The following is an 11,621-nucleotide window of genomic DNA, read 5'->3' as shown; positions in this document are numbered from 1 at the left end:
GCTTTCATGGCTAAGGCAGTATAGGGGTAGTCCTTGACTTACTAGCCAATTGAGCCCAAAATTTATGTTGTTAAGTGAGACATTTGTTAAGTGAGTTTTGCCTCGTTTTACAACCTTTCTCGCCACTGTTGTTAAGTGAAAGAGCCACTTGGCTCTTTTGGCAAATGCAGAAGGGGCTGAAAGGGAAGAAGCCATCTGTTCTTCCCCGGATTGATTTTAGAAGCTACCACCATTGCCAGCTCCAAGGCCCGGCTGCTGGGCCTACTGCACCTGCTGCTGCTGGGGGCTGATGGGGCTGCTCTTCAGCCAGGCCAACAGCAGCGGCAGGAGCTGCATTGTCCATGCTGCTGCTGCACAACCTGCCACTGCCCTGCTGCTGTTCTTTTGGCACCTGCTGGCCAAGCTCTCACTGTGCCCCGACCCCCTGCACGCCCTGCCTGCTGCTGCTGGCACACTTCTTGGCAGCGGCGGACGCTGTACTGGCCAGAGTGGCTGCCCATACTGCTGCTGGCCTCACAGCGGCTCTTTGCCCTCCTGGCCGGCCGGCTCCTGCCTGGCGTGGGGCGAATCAGCTCAGATCTATGATCATAGGAAAATAAGGCTAGCCTGTATCACCCAACTATGTGTGCAGGGATGCATGTCTGTGATTGGTATTAAAAAAGAAGCTCCAAGTGTCCGACTCCTTTCATCCTGAGCTGGAAGAGCCACACAGTGAGGGACTGCTGCCTCAGCTTTCACAGACAACCACCCACCAGGCTGGAGCACTGCTGGGGTTGGAAGTTCAATCACGCCCGTGGATGGTTGTCTGTGAAAGCTGAGATGGAGCTGCTGGAGGAGGGAAGGAGAAAGCAGGACCTTCCTCAGCACAGAGCTTCACAATAGACACAGTGCAAAAGAGTAGCGCATGCATGTCAGTGCGTGTGAGTTTGACATCGGTGCTCTAAACAAATGCAAATGACCAGCTGTCTGCAAGGAAAATAAATCCTTCCATTCCCTACCATCCAGTCAGAGCTGAAGCAGCTTTGTGGATGATAAGTGAAGCATCTTCAAAGAAAAACCAGAAAGTCCAGTTGCCTCTTGAAAAAGCATCTTTGGGAGAACCATGATCTGGATGACTGAGAACCTTCATAGACATTCTTACATTGTTGATGCATGATTATGTTCTGCTTAATTGAGTTACTGTTACTAGCAGCACACTTTCAAAAAGCAATTTGGTCCAAGTCTGTTTCAAAGACAAAGAGTACTTGCTCATCCAAATTTGGAAAACAAACAGAACAGATTATCTGGAAACAATCTTTCCCATTCTGATGCAAGCAAGTATTGTATTTAATTACATGAACTTTTAGCAGTAACTCCAGATGCTGTGCTGTAATACCCATCATCCCTCACAATTAACCATGCTATCTAGGCTACTTAGAGGTGGAGTTCAGTAAAATTCATTACTGAATTATGGGATGAATTTCCAATTTGCATCTATATACATAATTTATATGTGAGTTGTCTTTTACTTTGGAAGGGTTCTTCCTTCCATTTTTGTCTAAATAAGTAGCTATTGTGACTGAATATTGTGATTATTATTATTCAAAGTGGAAAACCTCAGCCCAGAAGCAAGAACTCTCCTTTTCAAATAGACATATCTAAAGAGATTGCTTTGCCATTCCAATGTATTTGTCATAATCTATGCAATTTAGGGCGAGCCTACAGACTAGATTAGAGAAATTGTGTGTCCTTTGCTTCTATCTGCAGTTTTCCTATTGACTTGGTGTAATAAAATCCTTGATACATATTCAAATAATAAAAGTCAAGAACTGATGAGTAAGTAGGCTGGTATGTTTAGCTAACATATCTTAACTTTATTTGTGCAAGGAAGGTCCATTTATCAGTTCATTATTTTGCAACAATCTCTATTATGTATAGCATGATTACAGAAGCCTTTTCTCTGGCTAGCTGACAGAACCATTGCATTTTGCTATGCAGATTTGGAATCAAGTTATGGCTTGGCTAAGCAAAGCTTTTAGTGCCACATTTTCATACAATTTTACTCAGCAACTGCATAGGACACTTGTGGGGCATGCAGATCATGTTTAAGAATGGGATGTTTATGAACATCAATATACCTAAGACACCTTCATGGGTAATTATTGAACTGTAATGTATTTTTAGATTTTTTAAGATTGCATCTTAACTTGTTTACTCTGTCTTCCATAGACAAAGATAGACTGGGATGATCATATCTCAAGATTTATAAGGGGATAGGTAAGAAAGAGCCAAAATTTTTGGTAAAGTATTTTGTGACTGACTATACTCCAACTGGCATTTACTTGAAAGCTGGAGCTCAGGTAAAAGCTATGCACTAAAATATTAAATATATCCCCCAGTTCAAGAAATTCATATCTGAGAAACATCTTGTTCAATCTGTCTAAAATATCAGTTTAAGGCAGTTTACTTCACAATCCACTGCCAAAGGAAAACCCACAGACATAAAACAAGGCCATCATTTTTCAACAACTACTATTTGGAGCTACAGGTAGTGTTCTTTATGGTCTGTAGGAAAACCCACAGACATAAAACAAGGCCATCATTTTTCAACAACTACTATTTGGAGCTACAGGTAGTGTTCTTTATGGTCTGTAAAGCACTTCCTGTTGTTGTAAAAGATTGCATTTACACCCCTCCTTCAAATAATCATGATATGGATACTTGACAGCCTGTTTGCATTTCTGACCAGTTGCCAAGTGCCCACCATTTGCAATCTTCTCAGATGTTATTGTTAGCTAATGAACACCTCATTTTCCTTCTGTCCACTGCTGAGAGGAAGTAAACTACATTTTATTGAAGAATGCCTAACTCCAGACAAATGTGGGCATCCTCAACCAAGATATTTAAGCAGGCAAACAAATGAAGAAAGGCAAGGGAAAGTGAAAATAGATCAATCTAATTATTGATGGAAGTGGAGCCAAAATTGTCTGTGAATTATCCATGTAACATATCGAAACAGAAACAAATAATACAAAGTGCCTTAAACTGATGGCTTTGTGTGCGTATGTATACACATATATTGCATTAAGCCAACAATAGCAACAATTAAAAAATTGGGTAAGCCAGTCTTTCCCAATCTTGCGCTCACTAAATATATTAGCACTAGCAGTTGTACGATTTTCCAGCTTGTTAAGGCTATTGGAAACACTGTGTTAAGCCATAATGCAGTCTGTTTGGTTTGCATTTACTGTAACATTTGAAGTTAACCATTGTGACTTGTAAATCAGAGTTAATTCCATGACTGAATAAAAGCCAAGATTCACAAAAACTGTGATTTAGGTTAACACCTGAATCCAGCTCCTGACCTACAAAGGCCTCATTATGTTAATTTTTGAGATTTTATTTACTGGAAAAATGAACAAAAGTGCCTATTGGTCAAATGGTTTGCATGTGAGCAACTGCAACATCCAGTGAAGCTGCACTAGGAATGCTTCCAAATAGATGATGTCTATCAATCCAAAAGCATTTTGTTCCTTCTCTATGTCTCCCTTCTTGTGGCAATTCTTCCCCCTTCCCTTGCATCCCGTGAGGAAAAAAAACACAAATGTGTTAGAAATGGAAAGCGTTGTTTGGGTGTCCACTATACAATTCTTTGAATCAGGTAAAATGAATGTTTCATCCAGAAGCATCCAATGTTGGCCTAAGGGCAGTTGTGCCATTTATTTCCTTATCTGCTACATTTCGAAAGCATTTATTGACTTTAGATTATTATGTTTATATGGCTGTAATTTTAAAGCCTTATGAAACAAGCAGTGCCCAGTGTGTAAAATAGACATACAAGACAATTTATATTACCTATTTCCACAATTGTAAATCTGTTATATTGATTTAAGAGATTAGATTAGCTTGAGAGAGTAGATAAATATTATTTTAAATAGCAGGCTAGCCAAAGTTATATGACAAATGAATGGTACTTTTTTAATATGTTGCATTTACCTTATAAACCTGTCTAGCAAATGATGATCTATAATAAACAAAAGACAAAATGTTCCTATTATTTTAAACTGAACAAGAGAATTACATCTATGCTTAAAAGTCCATATTGATTTAAGAGAAATTGAGAATAAACAGAAATCTGGGAACGTTTACCAGATCAGTGATTTGAAAATATGGTAGTATCATTCCATTCCAAAGGAGTATATAGTCAGGAGCAAAGAATCAGGGTCATTCATAAAGTTGCAGCATAGATTCATTCAAGCCTATGTACAAGAATCTGGCCAACTAAAGCTCAGCAATAAATTGGTGCCAGAAGAGGGTCAATGGAATTCAGGAGGGATTGGACTTGGACTGCTTGTTGGAATTTACAGTTGCTAATCTTAACTATCATTCAGAATATACACATATCATTGTCTTCCAAGGCAAGCATAATTACTACTTATGTTTTTTTGCCATCTTATTAGCTGATCAAAGCCCACAGAGGTGAGCAGAGTGCTTTTTCCTTTTGCTCCCTGCTTTCTGCAAAACACTAGCCCATAATAAATAAATAAAAATATCCTAGTGTTAACTATTGAATTTCCCAATTTATTGTACAATTAGCCTCTAGAAATGTTTCTGTGGAAAAGTTAGGAATATAGCTATCTACATAGATTTAATTTACATTATTCTATATTTAATTTAGTTTGCTTAATCAAATCATGGTAAGAAAGCTACAATGAGTTTATATGCCAAGGTGAACTATAGTTTACAAATCATAATAGTACGAATCAAATAACATACCATGCAATGATTTGCTTAATTGTAGTTTACTGAGCAAACCACAAGTGGCTGGATTTATGCAACATGGTATCCACAAACCACAGCTAACAAGGAACAATGGCTTAGATTCACAAAGCAAGTCAAAAATCAAACCAAGTGTATTTTTAAAAGACCCAGAGACCATATACTATATTTTTGGAAAGTATTAATGGATTATCAATGGGAGGCTATTGTAAAAATAATAAATCCCTTAAAAACCTTTTGGCAAATTATTTCTGCCTAAACCCTCTAAATTCATTAAAACTCCCCCCATGGGGGTTAAAGGTACACAATGACTCAAATGCCAAGTCATTTGAGGACTCTGATGTCCTCCAATTGTTCTGAATGACAGTTCCCACAATTGCTTGCTAGTACACCATCAAACAAGAGCTGATGGGACTTAAAGTCCCTCTCAAATCTAGAGGCCACAATCTTTTTCTGAAGTACAGTATTTAGTGTGCACCAGTAGGCTATAATGAAGATGTAATTAAGATTGCATCTTCAAAGAGAGAACACTTAGTCCTTATTCAAGGCCAGAGAAATTGAGAAAGGAAACTACAGACACAGCTTCCATCTCACCCACAAACCCAAAGCTTGAGACAGCAACATTAGATAATAGTTCTTTAATAATATAGGTAATTTTCTAGATGGGTAGAGCTAATTATCTGATAGATCAAATCAGGGTACATAAAACTTCATTTGAATTTAGTGTTGCTGAAAAATAACAGCAATATTCTAAATAAGAAAATATAGTCAATAAGACAGACTTGGTGCTAAAGTCTTGTTTCATCTTTACTTAGGTTTAATACTTAGTAGTGAATGTTTAGTATTTTGCACCTAAACTAATATTTATTCAGGACAATACATTACTCTAAATTATAAAAAAAACATTGTAAACCTCCAGCATAACCCATAGCAGCCAATTTTGCACATATCTAAAAATATTTTTCAGAAAGCATACCTGTCTTTGATTAGCTATTCTGAATGGCACAATTGGGCAACTTGATTTTCCATCTTTTGCTATGTAACAGAAATGAAAAATTCTCTTAATTTGTGATAAGAGAAATTACAAACCCAGGAGCCCCCCAAAAAACAGTTAATGGAAAAAAAGACTATTAGAAGCATTCTAGGCTAAATCTAAGAAAGAACAAGATAACCAAAGGCAAAGCAACAGCACTGTTAAGACAAAATATATTTTTTCTGAAGGAGTGATACAAAGCCCCGTGTGTGTGTGTGTGTGTGTGTGTGTGTGAGAGAGAGAGAGAGAGAGAGAGAGAGAGAGAGAGAGAGAGACCCAAAGTCATCCATTGAGTTTCCATGAGAAACTAGTCTTTCCTCTCCCTCGCATAATTACTGCTCCATAATTACTGTTGGTTCCTGCTGCAGCGATTTGTTTTGCGAATGGCCATTAAATAGTACTTTTCACTGCCTGCTCTTTCTGCATTTCATTTTCCTTTGACCTCATTCATTAGAAACTATAAGATACATCAAAGATGTATAAGATTTCGTGCAAAAGTGTAGAAGACAACCAAGTCTCTGTTAAGGGACTTTCTTGTTCTTAAAACTCGCCCTAAAACGAACGGGACCGATGCCTTGTGTTGGCCAGCCATAAAATAAAAGTCTCAAAAGGGAGCAAGGACTTCGAACTCCTCGCATCCCCTGCTTTTTCAAACATGCTAACCAGAGACTGTTTACCGTCACAACCTACCACGTGACCCCGCATTTGATTCTGAAGCCGCTCGTGGCAGCCAACCGACCCCACCACCTCGTCTCTCTCTCTCCCCCACCCCAACTTTCCAACTCCCGTTTCCACAGAGATACCTCAGAGGCGCAGCTTCATCCCGCCGAAGCACGCATGCTTCTGTCTCTCTCCGCGCATGCTCCGTAGCGAGACGGAGGCGCCAACCGCTGTGATAGGGAGAAAAAAAAATCTCAAAGGGTGCCGCCATATTGCGGATCTGTCAGCGGACGCGGCGGTGCCGCAAATCTAGCGAGCCCCCCTGAGGGAAACAGCTCGCCGCCGCGGCCCATCGGAGCGTCTCCGCAGCGCTACCGGGCAAGGCTTGTGCAGTCGACGTCTCCGGCCCGGTTATTGTTCCCCTCTCAGGTCGACTCCCAAGTCAGTTGTCGAGACCTTCGGGAGCAAAGCATCCGACGAGAGCTGGCCGCCCCCGGCGCCTCAGTTCGCCAGGTGAGGAGGCGAGTCAGGCGGGGAGAGAAGTTAGGCGCTCATGTTTATCGTGGCGACCACTAGGCCGCTCTTCGCCTTGTCCCTACGTTCTCCACCGGCGGTATCCCTAAAAGCCTCGCAACCTGGCGCTGTCCAGAAGTGGCGGACTAGGGTTGCCCTCACGCCAGCTTGCGGGGTGTGTGTGTGAGGTGCACAATCCGCTCTGGGGTAGGCAGCTTCCCGCCATGCAGGTCGCAGTGGGATGTGTAAAAAAAAGCGGGGCTCGCTGTCTCGCTGATTTATGAAGGACGGCGAGCGTTGCTTTTCCTTTGGCCGCCGCGATTTCTCCTCCTTCTTTAACCTGACAGCCAAGCATATTCCCGGCGCTTTCTTTCGCCTGATTCCCCCCCCCCCTTTCCCGTCCCTGTCCCCGCATTTTACCTTTAGCCTCTCAGGTAAAAAAAAAAAAGGGTGTGTGTGTGGGATTAATATGTTCGCTGCAGATTTTGCATCACTTATCCATAAGGTTAACTAGAATAAAGTACGGATATTCAAATCGTAGATTTCCCTTCGCCGGAGGTGCCCGCGAATTTATTTTCTTGCGGATGGGTGGGGTAGGGGGGCGCCTGAAGTTAGAAGAAATGGGCTAAATATGAATCCTATGAGGCCAGGTTAGGTGGAATAAGTGCTCTGAGACATAGCAGGTTTTGTTCCTGAAAGAAGAGCTTCTGATTTTTAATCGTGTATGTGCTTACTTGGGAGGATGTATTCACTATTACATCTAGTAAAGGCAGCAATTCTAGATAACTCTATCAGAAAGCAGATTGCATTAAGACTTGCTTCTCAGTAAATACTCAAGGAGTGAAGTTGCAAAATTTCTAGCACTGAAGTTTCTATACAAGAAAGGGGTTGGGCTATACAGTATCTACATTAAGCAATTTTATCTGTGTTTCCAAGGAAGATCTAGATATTGTTTAGATACACTTTCTTTTTTTCATGCTGCTAGTAAAATCATAAGTGGTTAATGAAAAAGAAAAGGGAGCTAAAATATTTCCCTCATGTACCTTGACTAGTTGTAAATGGGGACAAGTACATTAACATATTTGTTAACAAATGTTTCAGAGTTCAAACATCTGGAGTTTACGATGCTCTCATTTCAAACTTGAAACATTTTAAAAATCTGAGATAATTCTTTCCATCTTACTAAAAGTGTTGTGACATTTTTAAAACCATTCTGAATGTGTTTCTTACCTGAAAGAGCCATGTTTTGCATTAAAAAAAAAGGACATTTGAACTTAGAACTTATATGGATTGGTGAGAATGACATCAGTTTATTTGGGGCAATCTATTTTGAACTTGAAACACTTTTACGTTTTTGAGTTTGAAATGTTTCAGTTAAACTGGGTTGCACCCGTGTGGTCAACTCTGCCAAAGTTGTACTCAGTTTCCTGTCATTCACTATATTAGGAGGCAGGGAGAAGTCTAGAAGATTTGCTAACAAGAATATTGGCGAGAGAAATGTTTTTCCAGATTCTAATTGACTTCCTTTGCCTTACTTGGTTTTACTGGATTCTGTTATTTCAATCCAACATTAAAAAGATGAAGAGTTCTGAATTTTAAAGTAAAGGTATAGGTTTCCACCCACCAGTTGTGTTCAGCTCTAGGGGACAGTGTTTATCTCCTTTTTCTAGCTGAGGAAGCTAGCATTGTCAAGACTTCTGTGGTCATGTGGCCAGTATGATTTTACACACAGAGAACACTTACCTTCCCACTGAAGTGGTACCTATTTATGTACTTGCATTTGCATGCTTTCAAACGGCTAGATTGGCAGGAACTGGGACAAGAACAGGAACTTACCCTATCATGCGGTGTTTGGTCTCAAATGCCAACCTTCTGGTTGACAAGGCTAGTGTCGTAACCGATAGGCCACCATGCCCCTAATTTTTATTCCACAGTAGTCTTAATTTTTCCCCATAATAAAACATCAGGAGTACTACAATAATTGTGTCAAGTGTCCTAATTATATAATAGATAGACACAGCTGTGAAAACGTTTATAGTTTTGCAAAATTCTACATTTACAAAATGTTAGTGCTTCATTTAGTTTGGCAATGAGCATCCACTTGTGGGTTTATGATAAGACCAGAAAAAATAATTTAATAAAAATAACCTTGTATAAAACTGTTCCAAAGTAATGGCCTGTTGTGGAAAACAAACAGTATTTTATTAATATCTGATTTTAATATATTCAATTACATAATGAATATAGACTGCTTGAAAAATTTGGTTGTAATACTCTTGTTCAAGTCCCATTGACTTATGTGTAATATAGGCAACTTTCATATATAATTGTAGTATTTTAAGTCCATAATTCTTTTGTGCTTTAAGAATAGAATAGCACCTGCAATGGATGACAATATAGCCTATGAAATGCATTTAAAAAAATACCTTCCTGCTTTATTTTTTGTAAAATAGTAGAAGGAGGAATTTTGGGTATGAAGACTGGGTTAAACTTTCTCTTGTAGTGTTCCCATAACAAAAATCTATATTACTTCCTAACTATATAATAATAATAATAATAATAATAATAATAATAATAATAATAATAATAATGATGATGATGATGATGATGATGATGATGATGATGATGATGTTTTAATTTGTATACCGCCCTTCTCCCAAAGGACTCAGGGCGGTGAACAGGCAAATAAAATACAAACAGAAACATACACCATAATTACTATTAATTAATTAATAGTATTAATAATTACTATTAAAATATTACTATTTTATTTCTTTGAGGAAAGTGGGCAGGAGTGCAGATAGCAACTTCAAGAGAGGTTATTTTTGAGGGATGGACTTTATCACAGGAAGACTTTTTCCCATGGCTGTTACTAAATGTAACGTTTAGATAATGTTGAATTCAATAATTTATTCAATATACGTTCTACCTTGGCTCAAGAATCAATTGATTTCAATCAAATGCCTACTTTGGGAAAATCACAAGGAGAAAATAAAAACAATACTCTTCACATTTGCTTCTGGCAGCTGATATTCAAGGCATAATCTTCCTAAATATGCTGATAGAATGTTTTTCTAGATCAGTTTTAAAGCTGTCCTTTGATAATTAGTTTTAAGGTCTCAGCCCAATTCACCTCATATCGGTGGTTGTTACAGAGAAAATAGGAGAAGGAAGAAATATTAGGTATGTTTGCCATCTTGAGCTATTAATAAAAACAGAACAGAATTTTTAAAAAAAGCTAAAAGAGAAAGTTAAATATACAGTCTTTGAAGAAGTGATTCTTTTACAAATATTCTGAAAATCCTATTTTTTGGAGGGTGAGATAGCTTTGTATTTTAATATTAATATGAATGAAGGATCTGTTAACTCTTTGATCATATTGATAAAATCTTGATATGTGCGGATTAAATCCATGAGATTTTTAACCTGTTTTTTAAAAAATCAGTTAATCCCCTCCCCTTCTTCCAGTCACATTATAGATATATGAGCCATAATTTTAGCCAGTTTTAGTCTCCCAAGGCCTGTTCTTGTCCCATGTTTAGGGGTGTATGTTTAGAATCTCAGTAAATTACTTTTTAAAAACCCTTATTCTAGCTACAGATTTACACTTTTAAAGTACTGTAAAAAACTGGATAAACAGATTATTTTGCACAAGTTTTTTCCTTTAAAAATGAGACATACTAAATGTAACATTAATAGCATTTTGTGGTGTCTGAGAGAAATGAGTTACTTATTTCTGTTTTATATGGTGTTTTATGATGTTGGAAAATATGTCTTATTTTAACATCTAAAAGATTGGTGTAGGTGTTTTGGAATTTGAAATTTTCAGCCTTGTTTATAATTGACACTGAGGAATCCAAAACAATTTTCTAATTATGGCTTATAAATACTAGTTTCAAGGAGTGTTGGGAATAAAATATAATGATTAACACATACTGGAAAATAAAATAAGTGCTACTCTTTGATTACATGAAGATCCACATAAGGATAATGGCAATATATATTTAAAAATATCTTAATGTTTTCGGCAAACTTCATGTGACAGATAAAAGTACATATGATGATCAAACAATTCTTTTTCATCTATATTAGGAGTGTCAAACTTAATTTCATTGAGGGCCGCATCAGGTTGGGGGCCTGGTGGGTGTGGCTGGGGTGGGTATGGCCAACTCAACGTCACTCGTGTTGGGGGCACCGCTACCAGGCTCCATTTTCGGCTGTGACGGCTTCCTGCAGCGCACTGCCAGCGAAAATGTGCGGCCCTCCCGAGCTCTGCAGGAGGCTGTCACAGCCGAAAACAGAGCTTGGGAGGGCTGCAGTCGACCCTTCTGAGCTCCATTTTCACTGGCAGAGGCAACGTGGGTCAGTCCCTCACTGTTTCCAGGGTGGCCCTGCGGGCTAGATCTAAGCACACCATGGCCCAAATCTGGCCCGCGGGCCTTGAGTTTGACACCCCTGCTCTATATAAATACTGATTTTTAAGAATAAGGCATATTGCATTTTTAAACGATTTTAATATGAAATCCAAAAGTATAATTAGAAGTTTATGCCAGCCAAGTCGTTAAGTATATGAGGCAGCTGATCAACAAGTAGCATAATATATATTTTTGACAAAAAATCACTATAATATACTAGGCTTGAAAATGGTGGTCAAATA

General features: G+C 38.7%; 1 protein-coding gene across 5 annotated transcripts in view; it reads left to right on the top strand.

The window, feature by feature from the left end:
- The first annotated feature begins 6,685 nt into the window (after positions 1-6,685).
- Positions 6,686-11,621, top strand: part of RDX (radixin) — a 72,179-nt gene continuing 67,243 nt past the window's right edge. For 2 of the 5 annotated variants that reach the window (XM_058186172.1, XM_058186171.1), the window contains exon 1: positions 6,686-6,964. The gene's annotated coding sequence lies outside the window, so the exon portion shown is untranslated. The remainder of the gene's footprint in view (positions 6,965-11,621) is intronic. The other 3 variants (XM_058186173.1, XM_058186174.1, XM_058186175.1) reach the window with 2 other exon arrangements.

The sequence above is a fragment of the Ahaetulla prasina genome, chromosome 5 (genome assembly GCF_028640845.1).
Source record: "Ahaetulla prasina isolate Xishuangbanna chromosome 5, ASM2864084v1, whole genome shotgun sequence".
NCBI lineage: Eukaryota > Metazoa > Chordata > Lepidosauria > Squamata > Colubridae > Ahaetulla > Ahaetulla prasina.
The sequence above is the reverse complement of the archived record's forward strand: the minus strand, read 5'-3'. Positions and strand labels throughout refer to the sequence as shown.